Source organism: Triturus cristatus, chromosome 1_2 (assembly GCF_964204655.1).
Source record: "Triturus cristatus chromosome 1_2, aTriCri1.1, whole genome shotgun sequence".
Lineage (NCBI taxonomy): Eukaryota > Metazoa > Chordata > Amphibia > Caudata > Salamandridae > Triturus > Triturus cristatus.
The window spans coordinates 962,710,562-962,737,860 of record NC_140580.1 but is presented as its reverse complement, the minus strand read 5'-3'; the positions used below and the strand labels follow the sequence as shown (position 1 = coordinate 962,737,860).

Sequence of the window (27,299 nt, the reverse complement as noted above, 5' to 3'; positions counted from 1 at the left end):
CAATTGACGGCGTGTCGGTTGCGATCAGACCGACATTGTAATAAGGCTCTAAGAGTTTGCTTAAAATATTCTCTGGTAAAAAACCAATGTATTTTCCACATTTATTATCCCAAAAGTAATGTACTTTCACACGTAAACGAGATAGTGATAAAAACGGAATAGGGCACTTTACCCCCCACACTTTTATCCTGCATGTCATTAACCCACATTTTTTACAACACAAGGCTTTACAATGCAACCCATTACAACGCATTCCAGATACAACGCAATTTATTATTTTAACTCTACCGGGGAGTTACTTTGAGGAATGCGTTGTAATAGTTTGTGGTGTAAAGCCCTGTGTTGTAAACAATTATGCGGTGTAACAAATGCGGGGTAATGGCATGCGGAGTAACGCATGCAGAGTAAATGAAGTTTCCCTTAAAAACCACAATAGGGAGCATTAACTCATGAGGCTAATGTAATGTACTTGCCCGAATATTCCACGCTAAAAATTAAAACCTACAGATAGCAAAAATCATAGATTTAGTAGTGTCCAATTTATATATTCTTATGAGTTATTTGGTGTCTTGAACTCCTCGAAATTCACTTATACTTGAATTTAGCTAGGTTAAGGTAGTGCTATTCTCTGTAAGGGAATTTTATATAGTGCTAGTCAGTAGTATAATAGCCAGTCAAAGGTAGCTCAAACTCACTGGCTGTCACAGATGGACTTAAAGTTAACAGTGCATTTAAGACCAAAAAGGGAAAATGTATAAAACATTAAACACTAAAAGTAGAAAAACATGCTCTTAAGATGACATTTCTTCCCCAATTGCTCTTGATCTAATGTGCCAAATTGAATGCAAGTAGGTAGACATTGAGTATACGATACTGCTCCTATTATTTGACTCAAAGACTTTAAAGGCATAATGTCGATCTTTGAGCTTCTAGAAGCCTACAAGGAGGAATATAGGAAGGTGCATGCTGTTTTGCATATGTGCAGCAAAAAAATAGTAAATGTTCCTTATTTTCAACAGCATGACACCCCATGGGGCATAAGTTATTTGAGATGTTATTTTAGCACGTAAAGGACGCAATAGGCAAAATCCATAACCTAAATTTGATTAAAAGGGATCTTGGGAATGGGACATTTATATGGTCCATAAATTCTTCAAATTGTGGGCCGCATTGAAAAGACAAAGAAGAATCTGAGAGACTACACAAAGATACAGTTGAGATTTTGGTACAAAAGACAACATTCCAATAACATATTTTCACATTTCCTCTAGCATTTTTGGGTTTTGAAGTAAGTGGGATGCAGCCAATATTCAGATAATCCTAGCCTGATCAGCAAGATACGTGAGGCGCCAAGGCGATCGTGTGTGCACGGTGATTAGCCACTATCTCCATGAAGCAATCTTTATATGTGGCCAGGTCCTCTGTCATCCAGGGCCTGACAATATAAGATAGGTTTAAGACAAGCTATATCCAATTTCTGTTTAGGATGGAAATCAAACCTTAGTGGGGCTATGGGGGCACTTTTGGGTAGCCTCAATAGGGATTTAATGCAAGAGTTTTCACTTCTGTCAACTGGGTTGAGATTGCAATGACTCCACAGATTCGCCCCATACAGGGCTGCCCCGCACATTGGGCCTAATATATCTCCAATGCAGGTAAAATGGGGTAAGAAGAAGCCCTATTAGCGAACCAGACAATAGACCCAGCTCTGTGTTTAAGCATCATTGTGCTTTTTTTTAAATTTGGGCGGACCAGCTGTGGGAGTCATTGAGTTGCACCCTAGATAATCAAATTTGGAGACCCTATCTAGACTAGCTCCCTCCAAAACCACATTCCCTGTAACCTTTTTCGAATGCTAAATACCAAAAATGTAGTTTCGCTATTATTAATTTCTAGGCCGTGGTCTTTGTAGAATAGGCTGAACTTTCCCAAAAGGGTATTTACACCCTTTACACCCCAAGTTTTTGAAAGAAGTGCGTCATCTGCAAGTAGCAGTACCGGCAGTTTAGACCCTGCAATTCTAGGGGAGCAATTCACACAGTCCTGTAGCTTTGGTTGATGAACAACAGAAATAGTGTAGGTGCCAGGACACATCCCTGACGGACATCTCGCCTGATAGGTATTTATCCTGTGGTTTCGTCCCCCTGGGCCCCACCTGACTGTAGCAAAATTGTCTATATACAGTTTGCTGGATCAGTGACAATATACCTAGCCAGGACCCCAATTTTCCCAAGGACATCCCAGAAGTTTTGTCCTGAAGACAAGATCGAATGCCACGCGGAGATCTACAAATACACCAAAGAGCGACCCCCTGGCCATGTCAACAATTTTCCATTTTATGGTCATAACCAACTGCTGCGGTTGATGTTTTATTTCCTTTTTGGAAGAAGTGTCTACCCACATGGTATATGAAATTGGCACTGTATGACTATATTGGTCAGAGGCCTTTTAATGTGTGCTGTCATGAATGTGTGTCAAATTCCCAAAATCCAAGCTATGGTCCGCATGTATTTTATGTTGAAAATCAAATAAAATATAGGTATTAAAACCTACTGTAGAGTTACTTTATCCATTGCAAGGTATTTAACACCAATGTAGCTGCACTGCATCTTACAGCAATGCATAGAGTACCACAGGGGTGTTACTGAATCAAACTGCAACCTATAGAAGCATAGAATAGTACACTACTCTAGTGTTGCTGTATCACACTGCAAGGGTATACAACACACCTGTAGTTGTACTGCAGCCGCAGTGCAAGGCATAGACCACAACTGTCCTCTTACTGTATTTCAGTGGAAGGCATCAAAGTCTAGCATACTACTGTTGTGTTACTGCATCTTATTGCAAGGTATTTAACACCACTGTAGTTGTACAAGAAACAGATCGCAACTGTAGTGTTACTGTTCCTCACTGCAAGGCTTAGAAAAATAGCATACTACTGTAGTGTTACTGCATCACACTGCAAGGTACTTACCACCCCTGCACCCGTACTGTGCCGCAGTGCAGGAACTGTACCCCATTGCAAGACAGGTCACAACTAAAGGCACAGAAGAACAGCATACTACTGTAGTGCTACTGCATCTAACTGGAAGGTACTTACCACCCCAACACCTGTACTGTGCCGCAGTGCAGGAACTGTACCCCAGTGAAAGACAGATCACAACTAAAGGCACAGAAGAACAGCAAACTACTGTAGTGTTACTGCATCCCGCTGCAAGGTACTTACCACCCCAACACCTGTACTGTGCCGCAGTGCAGGAACTGTACCCCATTGCAAGACAGATCGCAACTAAAGGCACAGAAGAACAGCATACTACTGTAGTGCTACTGCATCTTACTAGAAGGTACTTACCACCCTAACACCTGTACTGTGCCGCAGTAAGGAATATTGTGAGAGGCCTTAAAGGCCAGTACCAAAGCTTTAAAGAGAATCCTCTTGCGTACAGGAAGCCAGTGCAGAGTTTTCAGAAGAGGGGTCGTATGAGTACGACGATCGGCCAGAAAGATCGCTCGAGCAGCAGCATTTTGAGCCACCTGGAGACGATTCAGGAGATATTCAGGCAAACCAAGATACAAAACATTCACATAGTCAAGGCGAGATAGTACCAAAGCCTGGACGACTGTCTTTCTATGTGATTGAGAGAGCAATGGAAGAAAGTTTCGCATCATCCTGAGTAAGCCAAAGCAGATGCCTACCACTGACTGAACCTGGGCATTCATGGAAAGCTTATTATCAAGTTTCACCCCCAGGTTCTTGACCGTGGTAGCTAGGTCTGAGGGCGGAGACATATTTGAAGGCCACCAATCACGGCAGTTTTCATCTGGTGCCCTGCCAAAGAAAATCATTTCTGATTTGTCTGAATTACATCTCAGGTGATTAGAGTTGAACCAGCTGAAGACTGCCGAAAGGCAGCGCTTGATGGACAGCCCGTCCAAGACTTCGCCCCTGGCACAGGTGAATAGCAGTTGAGTATCGTCTGCATAAGAGACGATTATGGCGCCAAAGCATTCAACCAACTGTGCCAGAGCAGCTACATACACATTAAACAGTGTAGGGCTCAGAGTTGAGCCCTGGGGGACTCCTACATTCATAGCTTTGATGTCGGCCTCAAAAGGGGGAGACCAGACAGTTTGCTGTCGGTTAGTTAGGTAAGATCTGAACCAATGTAAGGCGGTGTGCCCAATACCGCATCTCCAGAGACGATCAAGAAGAAGGTCATGAGGTACGGTATCGAAAGCTGCCGATAGGTCGAGCAGGACCAACACTGCTCGCCCGCCATTGTCCAGAGTGACTTTTATCGACTCAGAGATCTCAAGGAGAGCGGTTTCGGTGCTATAGTTAGCACGGAAACCAGACTGACTGGAATGTAGAATGTTGTTAGATTCTATAAATTCTCCGAGAATATGATTGACATATTTCTCCAGGATTTTAGATAAAGCCGGAAGTAAGGAAATGGGTCTGTAATTACTAGCCTGTAAGGGGTCTGCAGAGGGTTTCTTTAGCAGGGGAAGAATTGTACCCAATTTCCATTGATCCGGAAAGGTCCCCGAGGAAAGTGAAAGATTCAAAATTGTATTGACTGCAGGATTAATAACTTCAGCTATAGCGGCCAGGATTTTTGCAGGACAGGGATCGGCTGGGGAGCCAGACTTTAGAGAACGAAGAATATGTAAGGAGTTCTCTAAGGGGATAGCAGGAATATGAAGTAGGCAGTTAGTGGCAGGGGGAGGTTGCTGGAACAGCCGGTCCAGCTCCAGATCACAATTAGGGCTCACCTCTCTGAAAGAAGCTTGAAGAGAAGCAATTTTATTAAAAAAGAATAGGTACAGTGCAAGAACTGTACCACAGTGCAAGACAGATCACAACTAAAGACACAGAAGAACAGCATACTACTGTAGTGTTACTGCATCCCGCTGCAAGGTACTTACCACCCCAACACCTGTACTGTGCCGCAGTGCAGGAACTGTACCCCATTGCAAGGCAGATCACAACTAAAGGCACAGAAGAACAACATGCTAGTGTAGTGTTACTGCATCCCGCTGCAAGGTACTTACCACCCCAACACCTGTACTGTACCACAGTGCAAGAACTGTACCCCAGTACAAGACAGATCACAACTAAAGGCACAGAAGAACAGCATACTGCTGTAGCGTCACTGCATCTCATTGGAAGGTACTTACCACCCCTGCACCCGTACTGTACCACGGTGCAAGAACTGTACCTCAGTGCAAGACAGATCACAACTAAAGGCACAGAAGAACAGCATACTGCTGTAGTGTTACTGCATCTCACTGGCAGGTACGTACCACCCCAACACCTGTACTGTACCACAGTGCAAGAACTGTACCACAGTGCAAGACAGATCACAAGTAAAGACACAGAAGAACAGCATACTACTGTAGTGCTACTGCATCCCGCTGCAAGGTACTTACCACCCCAACACCTGTACTGTACCACAGTGCAAGAACTGTACCCCAGTGCAAAACAGATCACCACTAAAGGCACAGAAGAACAGCACACTACTGTAGTGTTACTGCATCCCGCTGCAAGGTACTTACCACCCCAACACCTGTACTGTACCACAGTGCAAGAACTGTACCACAGTGCAAAACAGATCACAACTAAAGACACAGAAGAACAGCATACTACTGTAGTGTTACTGCATCCCGCTGCAAGGTACTTACCACCCCAACACCTGTACTGTGCCGCAGTGCAGGAACTGTACCCCATTGCAAGGCAGATCACAACTAAAGGCACAGAAGAACAACATGCTAGTGTAGTGTTACTGCATCTCACTGGAAGGTACTTACCACCCCAACACCTGTACTGTGCCGCAGTGCAGGAACTGTACCCCAGTGCAAGACAGATCACAACTAAAGGCACAGACGAACAGCAAACTACTGTAGTGTTACTGCATCTCACTGGAAGGTACTTACCACCCCAACACCTGTACTGTGCCGCAGTGCAGGAACTGTACCCCATTGCAAGACAGATCAAAACTAAAGGCACAGAAGAACAGCATGCTAGTGTAGTGGTACTGCATCTCGCTGCAAGGTACTTACCACCCCAACACCTGTACTGTACCACAGTGCAAGAACTGTACCACAGTGCAAAACAGATCACAACTAAAGACACAGAAGAACAGCATACTACTGTAGTGTTACTGCATCCCGCTGCAAGGTACTTACCACCCCAACACCTGTACTGTGCCGCAGTGCAGGAACTGTACCCCATTGCAAGGCAGATCACAACTAAAGGCACAGAAGAACAACATGCTAGTGTAGTGTTACTGCATCTCACTGGAAGGTACTTACCACCCCAACACCTGTACTGTGCCGCAGTGCAGGAACTGTACCCCAGTGCAAGACAGATCACAACTAAAGGCACAGACGAACAGCAAACTACTGTAGTGTTACTGCATCTCACTGGAAGGTACTTACCACCCCAACACCTGTACTGTGCCGCAGTGCAGGAACTGTACCCCATTGCAAGACAGATCACACTAAAGGCACAGAAGAACAGCATACTGCTGTAGTGTTACTGCATCTCACTGCATAGCATGTCACTCTATGGTAGCCTTGCTGCATCCCGCTGCAAGGCATACACAACTGGTAGTGTTACTGCATCCACTGTGAGACGCTGAAGAATGGAACACTGCGGTAATAGCGCCTGGTCTCACTACAAGGCACATACTTCTACTGTATCTTGCCTGCTTCCCACTGCAAGATACAGAAGACCACAGTAGCTTCATTACCTCTCACTGGGAGGCACAGAAGCAATGAATACTGCAGTGGTGATGCTGCATTTGTCTACGAGGTGTATAATTCTCCCCGCTGCTTCATCACTTAGCTTTGCAAAGCTGTGCCCATGCACCCCATATATAAGCCTTGTACCTGGTATCTGCTGTGTCGTATTTGAGTAGAAGACGTCCCTTTAGCACGAATCTCTTCAACTCAGTTCATATAGAGCCCACCCTCTCTACTGCTGGGTGAATAATACCCTTGCAGGGGCGCCGAGTTATTGAAGCCACATGCGCCAGAGAACTGCATCCTCTGCGAGAGCTGCAACATATGGCAACCCTTTGCACGGCAAGTTTTGAATCATCATCCAGAAACCTAACTCCATCTATAGGTCCTCACTACATCCTCCTCAGAGTATCCATCTTAATGTGTAACGCTGCCTGTGTCACTACATGCATAAAAGCCCCACACTTTCATAAGACTTGTACTCCCGCTTCCCTCTTGTTCGCTCCATTGCCATCGTTGAAATATAGATCAATCAAAAGAACAAAGCTGCAGAGCTGTCCTACAAACTAGACACACCACCTTCCACCACACGCGAAGAACATCAGAGCTGTTGGGATTGTCTTAAACATAACATGTGTATTTCTAAAACGCATGTTTGCTTGTCAGCATCTTGGAGATGAATAACATGATTCTTGTTTGCCAACTCAATGGGACTCATTTTTTAGACCTCAGAATGATGAAAGGCACTCAGCCGGGATTCGAACCTGTGACCATGAGGTCACACACAGGCTCCAGCAGCATTGGCCCACCGAGCCACCAGACCCGGCATAAAGAGATTCCCTCCTCCCCACCATCAGATGTAAGCCATCACACTAGAGCAGCTTTCCAGCTTCCCAGTCTACTGCTGCCAAACACCAGCTATCCCTTTTGCAAGAGCTTCGACTCAATGCTAGATTTGCTCAACATCTTATTCTCTTATTGGTCCTGAGTAATATGAACAGAATTGTATCTTATTATGTCACCACTCATTCTTTAATGCATATGCTCTGTGCTCTATCTGACCACAGTCTAACTACTCTCGTCCTACTCTCCAAACACTCCACACTGTCTCCCTCTGACCACTCCCTATTTCAAACTATTTCATATATCTTCCACAGCTACTCTGCAACCCACCTCTGCAATCCCTTCCTCCAAGAGTAAAACTCCAGCTGGATCAATCTGTAGCCACCATCAGCAAATTCAAGAACAATGAACCCCACACACCAGAAAAATAATTTACAATCTCTTCATAAGCAGCTTTCACCTTTCACTATCCCATGTGCACCAGGTCTCCATCTGCCACTCACCCCCAGCACCAAACTACAATCCACTGCCCTTAGGAAACAAATGTGCACAAATGAATACAGATGGCAAACATTCCTGCACCAGGGATCATCTCGACTCTCAACTGATGCCCTTCAGTGGACTGACCTCTTGCACATCAGTGCACTAACTTAGTGGTGTCTCCTCGGCCAAACCCTAAGGTCGACGTGGGTGAAATCTACTAGGAACGACGGGCCCACGCTTTTTTGATTTCACGTAATTGATTACCTTACTTTGTCTTAAAAAGCACAACAGCTCCTACATGGATGTTGATGCAACCTAGAATTGTCTCAAGCTGAAAGGGAAGCAAAGGGTTTCTCATGCTGTGAAGTGAAAGGACGGGGAGCTAAAGGCGAAACACGCCTTCTCTCCAAAGCGCTGTCCACCTGGAAGGAATGTAAAGGTGGCAATTGGTTAATCATCAAATCTGAAGTCCGCATGAGAGTTGATACGGGTTTAATGGATATAATCACTTGGAACTTCAAGGTGGCAAATAGTTGTTCCTTTTGGGATATACTGTAAGGCTATCAGTTCTAGACTGAGGCCTTTAAATGGAAACCTATAAAAAACACTGCACTAGGTACTGTTTGATTGCCCATTGCTAATAAAATAACTAATGAAATCACAGCAAGCATTTAAACTGGCTCTTTTGCATATCTTGTAGTAGCCCGTCCTATACTGTGTGCACTCTACCTCATACTGTGCGTAGTACATGTTTACACTCTGGCAGTCTAAATTACATATTTACAGCGCTTTATGCCAGAGGCTAGAACCTCATAACGCTACACAAACACACCACTATTCGCCAGTCTGCCAAAAAGTATTCAGAGCAATGTCCCTTCAGTTTCACACACAGGCATCTGGAGTGTTTGCATTAACCATCTGAGCATTCCTGTCAGCACAAGGCATTTCCCATGGATTATTTCACTACCATTTATTTTGTATTTAATGTCCATGCATTCCATGTTATATGCGGCTATCTGGAGTTGAAAGGTCAACAAAATAGTTAGAGAATATTTTGTTCTCTTTAGCTATGTCCCAATTATTCTGAGGATCACAGTTATCGTAACTGGGTCATGCACGTCGACCACTCACCCCAAAACTATTCTACATAATTAACTTGGATTTCTGATTTTAATACAAAATATCGCCTGCCATAAACTCACTCTGCAGCCTTCTTACCTCCCACCCACACCATCTTCCACCCACTTCCTCTGGGCTGATAACCAAACTTCGTTTCCTACGAATCTTTTTGTACTTCACTGTGTTCATCCACTAGAAAATGGTTTTAAATCTGTGGCCATCCTGTACCTATTTAAGTGGCATCCAAATGTTTTTCTTCCCTTTGCTTTAGCTCATTCTCCAAACATTCTGCAGGGTCTAAGAGCCATACGACAATATGATGGCTTTCCAAACACCAACCGCAAACTCCTTCAAGGCACAAATCCATGACAGCAACATTCACCTCTCTCCTGTCTCCTTTCTCAGGACATCTTAACACCCTCTCTCGAGCCAGGAAGCTAGCAGTACTAGAAAAGTGTAACATACAACTGGAATCCTTTATAATAGCATCTACTGACACTGGGTTCGAAGATGGTAAATACCAGCCATTGACATGGGGATTGCTGACCATCAGTAAACAATAAACCGGACCATGTAAACTGATGGATCCCTTTCTTGTGCATTGTCATCCTATGACACGCGCATCAGTTTCACCACCTCGACACGATTTAACCTGCCCAGAACAGCGCCTACCTTCTTCCAACGACACCAATCTGGTAAATTCTTGGCAAAAATGGTGGCAAGATGTTCATCCTGTTACTTAAAGCTCTACTGGTTATTACTCCAGATCTTTCCTAAGTAGTCACTGGCCACACTCTACCATGCTCCCAAGTTCTCCTAACCTTCGTCTGATGGATGCACCCCCTGGACTCTGCGCCCCCTCATGGTTTAGTTCTTTTGAGTCCCTTGGGCTCTTCCTTGGGTTCTCTCTATTCACTGAGTCACATTGATACACCCCCCGGACTCTGCGCCCCCTCATGGTTCAGTTCTTTTGAGCCCCTTAGGCTCTTCCTTGGATTCTCTCTATTCACTGAGTCACATTGATACACCCCCCCCGGACTCTGCGCCCCCTTATGGTTCAGTTCTTTTGAGCCCCTTGGGCTCTTCCTTGGATCCTCTCTATTCACTGAGTCACATTGATACCCCCCCCGGACTCTGCGCCCCCTCATGGTTCAGTTATTTTGAGCCCCTTGGGCTCTTCCTTGGATCCTCTCTATTCACTGAGTCACATTGATACACCCCCCGGACTCTGCACCCCCTCGTGGTTCAGTTCTTTTGAGCCCCTTTGGCTCTTCCTTGGGTTCTCTCTATTCACTGAGTCACATTGATACACCCCCCCGGACTCTGTGCCCCCTCGTGGTTCAGTTCTTTTGAGCCCCTTGGGCTCTTCCTTGGGTTCTCTCTATTCACTGAGTCACATTGATACACCCCCCTGGACTCTGCGCCCCCTCATGGTTCAGTTCTTTTGAGTCCCTTGGGCTCTTCCTTGGGTTCTCTCTATTCACCGAGTCATATTGATACACCCCCTGGACTCTGCGCCCCCTCATGGTTCAGTTCTTTTGAGTCCCTTGGGCTCTTCCTTGGGTTCTCTCTATTCACCGAGTCATATTGATACACCCCCGGACTCTGCGCCCCCTCATGGTTCAGTTCTTTTGAGTCCCTTGGGCTCTTCCTTGGGTTCTCTCTATTCACCGAGTCATATTGATACACCCCCCCCCGGACTCTGCGCCCCCTCGTGGTTTAGTTCTTTTGAGTCCCTTGGGCTCTTCCTTGGGTTCTCTCTATTCATCGAGTCATATTGATACACCCCCCGGACTCTGCGCCCCCTCATGGTTCGGTTCTTTTGAGCCCCTTGGGCTCTTCCTTGGGTTCTCTCTATTCACTGAGTCACATTGATACACCCCCGGACTCTGCGCCCCCTCATGGTTCAGTTCTTTTGAGTCCCTTGGGCTCTTCCTTGGGTTCTCTCTATTGACCGAGTCACATTGATACACCCCCGGACTCTGCGCCCCCTCATGGTTCAGTTCTTTTGAGCCCCTTGGGCTCTTCCTTGGATCCTCTCTATTCACTGAGTCACATTGATACACCCCCCGGACTCTGCGCCCCCTCATGGTTCAGTTCTTTTGAGTCACTTGGGCTCTTCCTTGGGTTCTCTCTATTCACCGAGTCACATTGATACACCCCCCGGACTCTGCGTCCCCTCATGGTTCAGTTCTTTTGAGCCCCTTGGGCTCTTCCTTGGGTTCTCTCTATTCACTGAGTTACATTGATACACCCCCTGGACTCTGCGCCCCCTCGTGGTTCAGTTATTTTGAGTCCCTTGGGCTCTTACTTGGGTTCTCTCTATTCACTGAGTCACATTGATACACCCCCCGGACTCTGCGCCCCCTCATGGTTCAGTTCTTTTGAGTCCCTTGGGCTCTTCCTTGGGTTCTCTCTATTCACTGAGTCACATTGATACACCCCCCGGACTCTGCGCCCCCTCATGGTTCAGTTCTTTTGAGTCCCTTGGGCTCTTCCTTGGGTTCTCTCTATTCACCGAGTCACATTGATACACCCCCCGGACTCTGCGCCCCCTCATGGTTCAGTTCTTTTGAGCCCCTTAGGCTCTTCCTTGGATTCTCTCTATTCACTGAGTCACATTGATACACCCCCCGGACTCTGCGCCCCCTCATGGTTCAGCTCTTTTGAGCCCCTTGGGCTCTTCCTTGGGTTCTCTCTATTCACTGAGTCACATTGATACACCCCCGGACTCTGTGCCCCCTCATGGTTCAGTTCTTTTGAGCCCCTTGGGTTCTTCCTTGGATCCTCTCTATTCACTGAGTCACATTCACCCCTCTCCTCACGGAGACTAAATGCAAATCATGATAGATCACACACGTCAGTACCCGTGTAATCCACTCCAATGTGCCAGTGGTCTCGTGAAACACATTTCAATAAATAAACAGGATTAAAAAATGCAACATACGGTCTTTGCCTACAGCGGTTCCTGATGTGCACGTTCGGAGCTCTTCCAGCACCAGAGGAGACGGTGTGCCCTCCTTTGGCAGCACATAGCTGATGCCACAGATGCACAAAAGTCTATTGTTAAACATTTCATTGTAAGAAAGTGAGTCACCTTAGCTCTATTTAGCACCATAGACGGGAAACGGGGGAGGAGGGGAGGTACTGAAGGCAGGAGCTAGGAAAAACGACAAGGCGTGAGGAGGCGAGCCACAGGAACAAGGAGGAAGGTGCTAAGAGGAGTCAGGAAACCGCTGAGAAGGGAGGGAGTCAAGGAGTGGTTCAAAGGAGGCTGCACCTAAAGAGAAGAGGTGGGAAGAGAGTCAGAGTCAAAGGGACCCATCCTGGTACATCCTCTGCGCCTCCAGGTCCATACAAGGAGCCAAACTCACTGCAGGTTCATCCCACATGCAGTATTGCTGGAAAAAAACAGATCTTAAAGGACATGGTCTGCGCAGTAAAATAAAATGGAACTTCATGTTAAAATGACCCCCCTAACACGCTCAATCTAGAATACCAAATTCTTTACTGTACCTTTCTCTCCATAATATGATCTACAGTCGCAACAAGCACAAGAAACTCCTTCGGGCAGGAGCTGGCACGAAAAGTACTGCTTCACGTGCATGAACTGCTCACATGTCAGAGACTCAACCCAGGCCACTTCCCGGACAATCACTGCCCAAGAAAAAGCGCATGAGAATTATATCCTTATTTCAGGGATTTATTTTGTACAGCGCTGGCAAGACCCTAGGGTATCAGAGCGCTTTATAGTTGCAAAAGTTTGAACAATTTAAAAGTAAATGAAAACACACATGTATAGGGGTTAATTAGAATCGAGAGAGGTTCATTATATACCGCGTACATGAGAGAAGTAGTTTCACCAAATAACAGTCGGTGGACACAAGTGCAACGAAATGAAAGACAGCCTAAGGGAGATTAGGATGAGTAGTACATGGTTTCGGTTAAAAGCCCATTATTCTTCTGTAACGCTGGTGATCGGACGCAAAAGGGAGGCAGGTAATGTTCTAGCAAAGAGGAATTCAGCTTTTTCTTGAATAGCTCATAGGAAGGGGCTGTTCTTATCTCAGGGTGAAACGCTGCATTAGAATGTCCCTGTCAACAGTTACAGTCCATTTGCATATCCTCAAATTTCAAAACAAAATTAGGTTCCAAACAAAACTTCCCCTAGGATCATAGCCAAATGCCACCTCAATTAATCAGAATCAAACTCAATTTCAACACACCACTCCCAAAAAATAACAGCCACATTTCATCTTATTATTACATTAAAACGTCGCCACCTTTTACCCAAACAAAATAACGATTGCAATAAAACTAAACATAGTACTTTCGGACCAGAAAAACAATAGCACACATTCAGACCCCTAAACAGTTGCGCAAAACATAAGGCTCACCCCAAGCCAAAAGCACCCTAACCAAACACAACCAAACTTTACCTCCAAACAATCACATTCCAGACTCATCTTACAATACACCTAACTTAAAATCTAAATAATGACAACCCAAGATGACCACACACAAACACAGCTTCACATACTCTCCACACAGACTATCACCCTTGATTTCCTCCACATAACCATATCTATTCACAACTTAACATCAATCTTCATCGCTTTACCATACTTTGCCCTTTCTAAAACAATCCTAGCCCAAATACGTAGCCACATATTCACAGACAAACCACCCCCTTTAAATCATTGCACAATTTTATTTCTCAAACTTCACTTTTTGACCTTATGTTCTAACGGACCACAGGGCCAAAATCATCCACCCCAACCATGACCGCCACCCCTTCTACTTTGACAGCCTAATGTCACCCTGTTAATAACTACGACTATCCCCCGCATCTCACAAACAATCACAGTGATATTTGGGCCCTCAAATAAACAAGACCCTAGTTTTACCCGCAAATGACCACAGACCAATGTCATCCACTTCAAAAACATTCTAGTATGTCACCCAAAAAGCACAGACAAGTTTACCTCCTCAAGTTCAAGTCAAAATTCATCCCCCCAAAATATCAGGCCAATTTTATTCACAATCAACGTCAACCTGTTTCACCAACCCATATCTATTTTTCTGGTCTCACTTCTTCACCCATCCTTGAGCCACACTCTCTAACTTTCTCACTGCCATTGGGTGATTATGTTAACCTGTTAAAACGGAGATCATGTACTTTCCCTCCTCATCAGCATCTTTCTCTCTAACATATCCACTTCCCTTGATCACTCTGAAGTTTGCCTCTTCTGCCAGTAATCTTGTACTTCTCTACAGTCAATCCATGAAGATTGAATCCTTCATAGTTATTACAGCCAACGATGCACTGTCCATTATACTGATCATTCGCACAATCCGCCCACACACCCTTTTCAACACAAGAAAAGACAGACCAACTCATCGGTACTCTGTATTATAGACGTCTGTAACATGATACCAGTGGGCCTTCCCCAATGTACATTCACCTCCAATATACATTCACCCCATTTAGCAAGGTCCCATACTTCACTAGCAGAGACTTGTACAATCTTCAGAAGCATAATCCTACTCCATCCTATCGCCTCGAGGCTGGCTAGCTCTCAGCCAACAACAAAGCCATGTAGACACTACAGATGCTTCTATTCTAAGCAGAGAATAGAAATTCATTTCCTGCTACAACCCAGCCAGAACATAAGATCTGCTAACCAGAATCCCCTAGTAGCATCCAAGCCACCATTAGCCACATTGAAGTTGCTATCCCTTTACCTTGTATGGACGCTTCACTGGAGCGGTCTACCACAAAGCATTCAGGCAACCCCATCCCCATAAGGATGCAAATAAGCACTGAAAGGTAATTCGTGCAATTAGAAAGACACAAATAGCCACTTGTCAACGTAATTATATAGATGTATATTTCATTCTTTAATGCCTTATTAGTTATATATGTTTATTTAGATATGAGTGTCTATGAAAACAATTTCCATTCAAATGGACCATTCAATCACTATCACGTATGATCACTTTGGCATAATGTTAATCACCATTTCCACATTCTATAAAGAGCAATTTCTCTCGCAAAACATCTGTGGCTGAAATGTTATGATTGATAAACAAATACAAACTGACGGGATAGCATAGCCCCCATTGCCTCTGGCCTAAAGACGGGGCGTCTGCGAAGACATGGGGATGCAACCGTGGGGGTTGGGGGGCGATCCCGGGGGTGAGGGGGGGAGTCAGGGGTAGGAAGGGGGGGGAGCAATCTATGTGTACCGCTGTTCACGCTGCCTCTGTTATGAGTTCTTCTTTTGAATTGTAGGTAACTCATCTGTTCTTAACGCCTACGTTATGTGGGCGATATAAGTTTGCATGTACGGCTAAGTGGCTGGTATACGGTGGCAACAGCCCCTTCTCAAGTGACAACACCAGAACTGATAAGGACAATGCAGCCGGCTCCTGAGCGGGTGGTGTTTGGCACATAAGGAAATAACACAAGTTTTAAAATACTGTGCAAGTGAGCACAATGATACCAATGCTAACACTTCCATATCAGTGTGTGAATACACAGGTATTCACAAACCCACCGATAGACACACTCAGACACATACACACACTCACAGACCCACTCATGCACCCCTTCACAGACCCATACATCTACTCACAGACCCAGAGACTCACAGACCCACTCAGAGACTAGCGCACCCATTCACAGATCCACTCAGACACTCATGCACCCACTCACACACCCAGTGAGACACCTATGCAGCCATTGCCAGACCAATACACACACTCACACACTCACTGAGACACTCAGGCACTTCCTCACACACCCACAATCACTCTCAAAGGTTACAGCTAACAATTAAAAATGAAAAAAAAACTTAGAAATTCACTTAAAAAAACCAAAGGTTACAGGGACATACAAATTTTACATAAAGATTCACAAAAAGTGCAGAATTACACAGGCAATGTCCCCTCATTTGACATTGAGCAAGGACAGCATAGATCATTCAAGTGCAAATTACTTCTGCAGGGTACAATGTAATCATGCCTGGCTCTGACAGCAACAATAGGATTGAACGGATAAGACATGGGCAGAAGCTATACAAGCTTTCATTAAAATCAAACCAAGTTCAGTAGTGCTGGATTCATGAGGCAAGGGCTGGAAAGCACCTTGCAAGCTTCACATCCCCCTCATAGAAGTAACAGTAAATGTAGAAGTATTGATTGCATATGACATCTACACCATAGCTAAAAGCAGTGCAAGCTTCTTTCACATAGGTTGACCAACTTAACATGGCAACGGCCTGTCATGCTTTTCTCTCACATAGACCAGGGAGGGCCAGTGTTAGTAGAAGGGGGTAGAGGACTATGGCACATTCTAGAGTTGGTGCAGGGGAAGTGATCACTGGCAGGACTTATATTTTGTATCTTTTTCATATTTTCCTGTAGTAAAACAATTGTCGCAGTGCAAAACTGAATAGGTCTCTCCTCACACCTTACTCGCTTTAAGATTTCTCATTCGCCTCTGTCTTTTCCCACATAAGGAAGCTACAAATTTGGGAAATTTGAACAAGGCCGAGCTCCTGCCACTTGCAGTAGGAAAATACCATAACACAGCCAATTTGTGATGGGCAGACGAGGTTCTGCCATAACAGGAAGCCTGGTCCCAAGCCTGGGAAGAGCTCCCAACAATGCCTCCTACAAGTGGTCATATCCTCTGCTATTGCGCAGCCTGTATCACTTGATCACCCCGATCACTGTCTGCAGCCCCCCTCCTGGCCTTAGACTCACTAGGTACAGGAGGAATGCCATACAAGTCTCACTGAAATAAGTGTCAAAAGTAGAGGCAAAGGGAGTAGGAGAGATACTCTCCATGATGTCAATACTTTGCTAAAGTCCACTGAAAGCATCTATCTTTACAGCTGGGATCAATGAGCCTTGCTAACAGCATTAGGCACAAAGCCCAATGCACAGCAATAAAATAACACAGTTACTTAGCTGTACTAATGGTTTTTTAGCGTAAAGCTTAATACTGGTCTCATACTCACTTCTATGATCCTGAAGGCACCTCTTAACATCACTTTAGCATGTTGTGCCATATTACGATTGCACCCCATATGCAGAAATGTAAAACCAATGGTAGAAGATCGTGCCCAAAGCAATTGAGAGTGGTTACATGAAGCGTTGGCTCGACCATATCAATTCATTATTTATTTCAGTTCTTTGAAATTGGGCCTTGGTTAGGATAAAGGCAGTACAATTATGCAATTCCACACATGTAGAAACTCCTCTCAAGAAGAAATGGCACATGATCTGCTAAGATAAGTCAAGGCAGTGCTCAGAGGCCTATCGCATCCTAGATCTCAAGCTGTCTCTTTTGTTTACATACTTTATGTTGTATTTGCAGTGCTTTAAAGCTGCATGCATATATATATATATATATATATATATATATATATATATATATATACGTGTATATGTATGTATATATATATATATATATATATCAGAAATCTTCCTTTTTAAACGAAAGAGGCGGCACTCGGGGACAGAAGTAAATAGACGGCTGTTTATTTCATCGGGCCTTCAGGACCAACAGGACGCGTTTCGGCTGCGCAGCAGCCTTTATCACCTGAAGGGCGCCATCTTGTGGAAGATATTTATATATATATTCCAACTTCTCCTTATCGCTGTATATTGAGCCTCTTAATTACGTTTAGCAGCGCGGTTGAGGAACCGTTGCTGCACTTTATGTAATGAAATAAATTACGCTTAAATGCAGGAGAGCCAGGGCTACAACTTTTTATGGCACAGGCAACCATAGAAATGAGAAATGGATGTTAGTGAAATGGAGCATCATTTGACAGCTACCAAGAGGATTGGGGAGTGAAGTGCTGAACCCAGGGGGTCAGGAAAGGTTGCATCCAATGAAAAAGTGTCTTAGAAACATGAGGATCTACATTAAAAGCTGTTGGAGCAAAATACCAAATACACTGCAGTAAAGAACAACTTACTTACCTTCAGTAATGCTCTTTCTGGCGGATACACTCACCAGATTCTTCACCGCTAGAGTATCCCCAGTTGACAAACTGGATCCAGAAGATTTTCAGCACAGCCCTTGCATACCACAATGTGACATTGTGTGGCTCCATGCAAACTCCACTCCACTCCAGAAGTGATGGTTAGTGCCGTCAACAGCGCAACCCAAATGCATTGTGGTCAGTTTCTGTGTAGACACCGTCCACACCCTAAGACATAGAGCCCAAACACCAATTGTTTGTGGCAGTGTGGCAGTGTGCAAATCTCTCATCTGGGACCTCTTAGGATGAAAAAGAGTACAATCCACAGAACAGGGAGGTGGGAGGGTAGTGATTAATGTGTGGTAATATAGATTATTCTCCAGAAACAACGCTACTTAAGGTAAGTAACTTGCTCTTCGGATGGATACCTCTAACTGCAGATTCCGAATGGCCATAATTCCCTTCGCATCAGACCTGCCTGTCAAGATAATAATGCTTTGTGAACATGTGCACCAATGCCCATGTAGCAGCCTGACAAATATCCAAGGCGGTCACTCCATGTGGTAGTGTGATGATAGCAGCCTAGGACCTAGTGGAGTGAGCCCTCAATCCTTCCGGAGGCTGCTTCTGGGCCAACACATAGACCTTGGTGCAGAGGACTATCCACCTATATAAGGGCCTTCCTTTCCTTTCTTTGCCCCAGAAAACCCCACAAAGAGCTGATCGTCCTTCCGATGGTCTTTTCCACATCAGTGTAGAAACTAAGCAGCCTTCTAGGGTCCAGACGATGGAGTGTCTTCTCCTGTTTAGGAAGGTGAGGTGGGTGAAGAACATAGAATGATCCTATTAGTGGAGGCCTTTACTACCAGACTCTCAGGAGTAGCTTGCTGTGTCAGGAAGGCAGTCTGTTTAAAGGTGGGCAGGAACAGGGTTTAGCCCATTGTCCATGAGGGGGTCAGTCAGGGTTTTGTTGAGTGGCAGTAAGGGTTCAAATGAGGACTATCTGAGTTGTAACACTTCTGTTAGGATGTTGATTTTTACCTTAACGAATGGCAACTGGAAACCTTCTAATGACCATGGCAAATGAAGCAGACTCTTCTGCGGAATGGCCAGCCCTGTGTCAGGGAAATGTCCAGCCAAGTGGCCTCATGTATGTCCAGAATAAAATTACATCATCATACTGCAGGGAGAATTCATCCTCACTACTACCATCACCATCCTCCCCAAAAGCTGGTTGGCTCTGGTCAGAGTCCAATTGGAACCGACTGAAGCACTGGGGGTGTGGGGGACAGCTCCTAGGCAAAGGCCCTGTCTTGGAGTCAGAGTGCATGGGCTCTGGGTGCATTCGGACTGTGTAAGAATGCGGCTTTGACCGAGGTCAAGCCGAATTCAGTTCAGAGTCAGACATGAGAGTAAGATCAGCATCCTGCAGCATTGGGCTGGAGCGGCAGGAACCAGCATGGATCATGGTGCTGCATGTGGGGTTGACTCTGAAGTTAGAGCTGAACCCGAAGCAGGTTCAAGAGGCACACACTTTACCAACAACAGACTCTCTAGCTGCAAGCCATGCCACAGGGAGCTAGAATAATTCAAACGATGCAGAGCTTGGCCTTCTTAAATGTATCAATCTATAGTGGCATCACCATCAGACCCGGGAACCTGGGGTACATCAGGATCAGCTGCTGAATCGGCTGCTAGATAAGTGACCAGGAGCAAGACCACAGGGTAGCTTGACGTTCTTGCAACTTTTCAGATGGAGAGTGGCAAAGCTGGGACGATACCCGCTTAAACCTCTTGTGCTTCTTTTAAAATTTGGACTTACCGAAAGACCTGGATCACAATGATGACCTGTTGCGGGACCAACCCCAAAAGCAGGAACAGGTCTGTGTCCATGACTTTAGGCAGGAGCTGCCCTTACGTGACTTCCTGCTGTGCTTCGTGACGTACAGCTTGGCTTTGCATTCCTGGATCACCTTTGGGTGCATCAGGGCACACTCATCGTATGACTCGGAGTCATGCTACCTCAGATTCCTTATGCAGGGATCTGTCACAGACATTTTTTACAACAGTCTCTACAATGTGCTTGGTTAACACCTATATGTCGCTCCAGCTGTCACTTCTAGAGTAGAGCGGGGGGGGGGGGGGGGGGGCTATGCTGAAAATAATCCATATCCACTCTAGTGCCTAGGGATATTCTAAAGGTGAGGGATCTGTGGTTAGACATATCCATCAGAATATGTGTGTCTTGCATAGAAATATTACTGTAGTACAAGAATCAAAGTTCACTGTGCAATGGGGTTTCAAGATGACGACATGTTCCCTTCAAGGCTTTCCCACTTCAAATCTTCGATTTCATGTGTCTTTGTCCAATTTGCTTAATTTATATGAACCTGGAATGCAACTACTTGGAAGCAATAAGTTAAGGGAAAGCCCAGAAATGTTAAGTGGATTCCCATATAACATGGAGCCCTCTGGTAACCTTATGAAGAAAGGCATCAGCTTCACTTCTAAATTATATCCCACGGTCGGAGAGTCAAGCATCTCTAAAAAAGGTTCATCATCAAGGTCATTCATGCCGGATAATTTTTTTAATTAAGTAAATATCACCACGAAAGACACTGCATGATTATTTCTAGAGTGGGGCGTGATATCAACTGGTGGTAGATGTCTGTTCATAAATGTTTGTTAATGTGGATTTTTCCTGGTTTGCAATCCCTGCTTGGACTCTGCCACGTATGAAACACTTGTGTTGTGGCTAGTACATCACAATGGACACATCTGTAAGTGCCTATAAGATTTGTTTACTTGTGGCTGGTCTCGGGTTGGAGAACTGCTTTATTTCTGTTACCTTTAGCCTTGAAATTCTACATGTGGTACACAGGCAAAGGTAATTCAGGATAGAAAATGTTGACTAGCACATGTTTTCGAGCATTAAGTACTCCAAATGCTTTTTTCCAATTTTGAAACCATCACCTGCATGAGTCCTTCCTTCCCTCAATCATTCTTTTTCCTCATCAATGTTCAATTCAACATTTGGACTTTGATAGGTCCACCCTCTATCAGTTTTTCTTGAAGGATAAGTGAATTTAACTTCTTAAGGTTTATTTCACGGTTCAAACCCCCAGCCCCAGTGTGTTTTGTTTTGCCATCCTACCTATTTTCTCAGAACAACATCATGGGGGTTATAGCTTAAATATACTTTGTGCGATGTATTTACAAAGTGGGAATTATGGTTTATCCTACTAACTCAAGTTCTGAATACAAACCGGTAACTGGTTTCAGATTTATATGTGTTTCTAATGTTCATGCAAGCTACTTCCATCAGTTTCCGGTATACTAACGACCAGCAAATACTTCTAGTAGATCCTTTCAATGTAGAAATGTACTGCCAATTGTGTATTTATGTACTGCATAGTCACATCATGGGTTCATGGGGTTTTCTTATTAAAATGTCATTAACAGGCCTAACCCAGCTTCCTGGGCTCTAAGATGTTTAGTCAAAGAATTAAACACTGGGCTTTCTAAATGGAAGCAGTAATCTGTACAGACCTTCTGACCACTTCCCGCTTATGCCGGACTATAAGAACGCTTCCACTCGTGCCAAAAGCAATCCTGTGCTCAACACACATTAGTCAGAGGAGCAAAATTTGTATACACTATCGATGGGTTGCAGCTTGTATCACACAATGAATGCATGTATTCAATGCATGTGGTTTATGTCTCCACATGGCGTACAATAAATGCTATAATGATGTTACACACAGCACCTAAAAGCATAAAATACAACCCAGCCACCCAAACAAAATCCTTTTACCCAGCCATGGAATGAAAGCCCCTTGGCACACACATCTATACACACAGTGCACAATGTACATCCTTTATGGAATTAGACTCATCCTGTTTTTCATAATACCTAACATGAAACATTACCAAGAATACACCAGACAAATCCATTTTTAGTAGCCAAACAAAACTGACGACAGAGCACCAGATTCCAGTGTTATGGTGCCATACGGTCGATAGAAGCATACTTTACAAATGGTTGCAACACAAAATCACCAAGCACACATAACATAGCCTAGAACACCAAAATGACCTCGACTGGCATACAATGAATGCGTTAAAATGAATGCGATGCATGTCCTTCCATGGCATGGAACAAGAGTTGTTTATGTTCTTGCAGTGACTGCAATGCATGATCTCACACTCACTACATTAAACGAATGCTTAACCTTAAATGGCGTGTGACCTACGTCATTCATGCCACTGTACGGCACAAAACAAACACACTACATGTTGGGGCACTGGACATAACACTTGGGAATGATAGTAAATGAAAGAGGAGTATGCCTTCACATGGCACAAACCAAACATTGCTTGTCTGCATGGATCACAATGAATGTAGGGCACGTGCTAACATGGCATACAGCGTATTCAGGCTTGTACCTTCATTCGCAACAAAAAGTCCCATTTGGCTAGCTCGACAACTTACACTGTCTCGATGTAGTGGCCGCTCCTTTCTTTATAGGATGGTGTGCTGCAAGTGTTCTTGTCGCTCAGAGGACAATCCCCAACATGAACACTACGCGGAAAGTCCGTAGCGCTTGGTTTTCTCGTCTACGAGGCTGGTGCGAGTCAAGGGGATTTGGCGCTAAATAGCGATCTCACCAAACCATAGGTTAAATCAAGTCAAACCTTCCTGCAACCCTTATCGATGAGCAGTTTTCACTGCAAACCTTCCTAGGGTGACCCACACATTATCCTTTTCATTGGGCAAGTTCAACTCACTAGACAGACCTACTGATGCAACGACATACAAAAGTTTAGACCAAGTCAAAAGTTTCTGGAACTCTAGTATTATCCTGTTCACTGTGACTCTCACTAGAAAGACTTACAGATTAGTCATACCTTTAGCAAGTTCTCACTGTGAGCCTTACTAGACAGACCCCGCAGCGACCATCTCTCAAAGTCCACCAACCAACCACCTCAAGCAAAAAGCATGGGGGCTTTCCGGCATGCTTTCCGGTCTCCGTGAGGTGTCTGCAGCTAACCTTACCGCAATGATCAACAGACAGCTGGTCATTGGTACAAGCGATCACCAGTGCAGACAAAGAGTCATAACGCAACCCACAATGACACTCTGCTCATTTCGACCTCTTTCAATTTCCCCTCTTTAGGTTTCTCAGCCCCAAGTATCAAAATCAAGTGTCTAAGAGCAATGGATCTGTTTAGAATAAAGGAAAGAAACAACTCCATTCAAAATAGTTTTGGAAAACCAGCCACGAAAAAAGCCAAGCTTCCTACAAATTCTTCTGATTTCACATGCGTATGTTTATCAGAATGTCCACCTACCTCAAACAGTCGCCGACCCAATCCGTGGCTGAGAATACGCAGACGGCAAAGCCTCTGGCCTGCATGGAGAAATGAAAAAGAACAATTTTAGTGTGCGCCCACCCAATGAGAGGCAGTGAGCCATTAACGAGCAATCACATCTGTGCATTAGGAAGGCAGAAGCGCCAATGGAGCCTTGTGGGATGGAGCTGGCACGCTAAGACACTTAATGGCCTTATGGGGCTCAGGAGAAGGTGGCGCTCACATGTAGGACAGGGGAGGTTTCAGTGGGGGTGGAAAGGTCTGGCACCCTTCCAGAGACCATAAAATTAGAACTGCAATTAAGGAAGGGAAGCACAATAACAGTGAATTAGAACCATGATAAAAGAAATATCAAACATGAATAGCGTAGGATGGAACCACTCATGAGTGCGACCGCGGTGCTCATAGTTTTAAAGGCTGAACGCATTCTTAATACTCATGTATTTTAAGAAGATGCTTCTTATTGCGTGAATCTGACTCCAATGCAGCTGGTCACTTGTCAATATGTAATTCATGTGCCAGTCAAGTTATCTACTGAGCCACACATCAGGTATGCAAATAACATGTAACAGGTTGCAAAGCCCTGCAATAGCAAGAGTACATTGCATCAATGGTATCCACAAGAGTAAACAGCCCCAAAACACAAATCTCAAAAAGCACGACAACAGAAAATGAAATACAGCGACTTTGCCTCAAACACTCAACCCCCAAGGAAAGCTCTTAGAAGCAGGATCTTCACATACTTACTGAAGATCAGCCAGGAGGTAGTCAGCCTTAACACCTGAACACCCGGAGGTGTGAGCTTGACCCTGCATATCAGATGCTTGCTGGTGGGACCAGTAGCAGTGGGGGTTGCAAGCTCTACTAAATACAATGACCTTCGGATATTCTAAGCTTGCCACTCAGATAAGAAAGATGCCCACAGCTGGAGTATGCACCAAACAGCAAGCACTTAACTTTGTGACTCCTGGAAGTGTTAACCACTGGAGCTGGCCTCTGCAGCACCTGGGAATTATGGACAAACATCCATAAACCCCTGATCACCACACCACAAAAGACAACGCAGCTTTCAAGGTACAAGGGGTACCTTGAGGGAGGTGAAATGAAAAGCTGGAGTTAATTTCCCAGAGCACTTTTGCAAATGTAGTTTCAGGGGAAATTTAGATACATGTTGTTTAAAGCACGGTTGGTGATTCAAAGAGGATGGAACATGCATTAAAAAGGGTTAACGCTGCGTTAACGGCTAACACTGAATGCCTAGTCTGGAAAAAGATGGTACACAGCAAAAGTCTGAAACTGGTGTGTGTTGGATTCAATATTAGTTAAAAGCCAACATGCACTCCTCATTGAACAGAACCCGATCTATATTTATGAAAGCTTTTTGTACATTGCAGACTATCATGGTAGGGTCCGTTTATGGACAGGGTTCCTCATAAATAGGGCTTCAATAGATGTCGCTTAGTAAGGAGTTTGTTCAAGCTTGTGGAAAATCATGTATGTTGCATTTACTAGGTAAGTATTCTAGTTGGCTCTTTGAGGGCCTTGCCTCAACAAAATGGACAGAGAGAGAGAGCGAGAGAGAGAGAGAGAGAGAGAGAGAGAGAGAGAGAGAGAGAGAGAGAGAGTCAGAGAGAAAGAGGGGGAGACATAGGGACTAGGTGAGAGAGAGAGGAGAAAGATCAAGTGAAAGAGCAGGAGGAGGAAGAAAGATGGATTTGATAAGAGTGGGGTAGGCGTATATGTGCATGTGTTATGAATGTGCATGAATGTGAGCACACAGAGATCTAGAAAGAGTAGTTGAGTGGGCAGGAGCTGTCTTGAGTTGGATCAGAGGTCTTAGGTTGAAGTAATGGAGGTGGGCTCCGTGATTCCACTAAGTTTCAAGGAACATGAAGGAAACAACATTTAAACTGGCCTGGCACTGGGAAAGGCACGGCTGTGGAGAGAAAACTGTGAATGGGGAGCGTTTCCTTTACCTTCTCAGAGAAACAACAAGATTTAAGTTAAAATGAGAGGTCACTTTTAATGAAGGTTTTCACCAATGTAAACTAAGTACTGACTGAAACAAAATGTGAAATATTTAAACTTCAAGTGTAAAGTTTTTATCACTACCTCAGGAGGACACATATATTTAGATACGGCATTCACAGTTAATTCCCCGACCATGAAGTGAGTGGTTCCCCCACCTGGAAAGACATGAACTTGGAGTGCTATGGTTGACTTTACAGCAAGCTTCATGCTTAATCCAGATGAACTCCTTGGCACACATGAGCCAGAGAAGCACTGTTTGATCAGTGAGAACGTAATATAAGATCTAGGACGGTAGGCGCAAAGTAGAGATGTAAGGACGGTAGCGCCAGTGATCCCAGAAGGCTGCTTGAGACCAGTGGCAAAACGCTGTAATGGTCACAGACCATCTATGGAGATCTCATCACTAACTGAATACTGTCAAGTTTAAATAAGCAATCTCAATGCCAATAGGTCTGACTTTAAAGGAATGAAGTAGTAGGGGAATGGATATGTATGGGTGGGGAAGTAAAGAACTGTAGAATAATATTATTGTAGGTAAAAAGGTCAGGTGACAGTTGCACTGTCAACCAGACCTAAAAAATCCAAATAAGTTAATTACTGCCCTCCTCCCATCTGTGATGCTGCCAGAAAAAACACTGTAAATTATATAGTTATTTAAGACACTTTAATAGCATTACAGTGTCAATTGGGTGCCCCTGAAAGTCCAAGCTCAGGTAGCAGGATAAATAAACAAAATGATCACAGGTGTGTGAAGGGAAAGCACTCTTTTGAGGAGGTGCACAGCTCCTGCCCAATCAAAACATGTACTCCTGACTGCTAGCATTAGGGTGGAGTTAAAGACTCTCTCTAGCGATGCTCACATTATTGTCTGGCGACGGATGCACTGTCAGGTGAAGCCATAAAAATACCTTTTTGCTAGAGACCTGCATCAATATGTCTACACCATTTTTAGCGGCATTTTTAAATCAATTGGAGCTGCTCCACCGTAGAAAGAAGGACCCCAGTAATGCTTTACGCAGGCTCTCTGTGCACCTGTGTGCATTCATTCAGATTTATGCTCAGGGCTGGAGGCATCTTGAGATATTGCAGACATTTACTGGGGCATATGATCCACTCTTGGCCGCCTCGCTCCTTCCTGCGGCACAGAGGTTGAGATTTCAGTGCCACCAGTTGGTCGCATTCGGTTCTTACAGTCTGCTGGGCTGAGTTAGATGGCTGAGTGAGTGACAGGGGCTGAGAGCTGAGTAGCTGTGGGTGTCCTTGTGAGTAGCATTTGACTGAGAAGTAGTCACTTCCTTGTTCCTCATTCGGAACATCCATTTCTCAGGCTCTCCCACTCTGTCCACTTGCATGAACGCTGCTCCTTCTCAATGAACAATGTAAATAGATTCCTCGGCACTGTTTGATGGGCTCCTGTGCATGCCCAGAATCCGAAGGATTCAATGGGGTTACATTTCTGATGAATGACTCTTGGGCCTCAAATTCGTATTTGTCTCAATGCTTAATGTTGATAAAAGATCTCCATTCCTGTCCTTTAAAAGAGCAGAATTGGAACTGGCGTGAACCCCACAGTGGTGGTTGCAGCTTCATGCAAAAATCCCCACAAAGCTAAGGCGGTCGGACTCCTTAACCATGAGTCAGCAAGAACCTCCAGAGATCTCCTGGCCTTGCAGTGGCATGGACACAGGCAGCACAGTGAAGGCA

The 27,299-nt window shown here is 44.7% G+C and overlaps 1 protein-coding gene across 1 annotated transcript in view; it reads right to left on the bottom strand.

Annotated features, from left to right (window-relative positions):
• LOC146868456 (discoidin domain-containing receptor 2-like) overlaps window positions 1–27,299 on the bottom strand; it is a 445,309-nt gene that overhangs the window by 188,629 nt on the left and 229,381 nt on the right. Inside the window, exon 3 of the mRNA XM_085610198.1 lies at window positions 23,544–23,602. The gene's annotated coding sequence lies outside the window, so the exon portion shown is untranslated. The remainder of the gene's footprint in view (window positions 1–23,543; window positions 23,603–27,299) is intronic.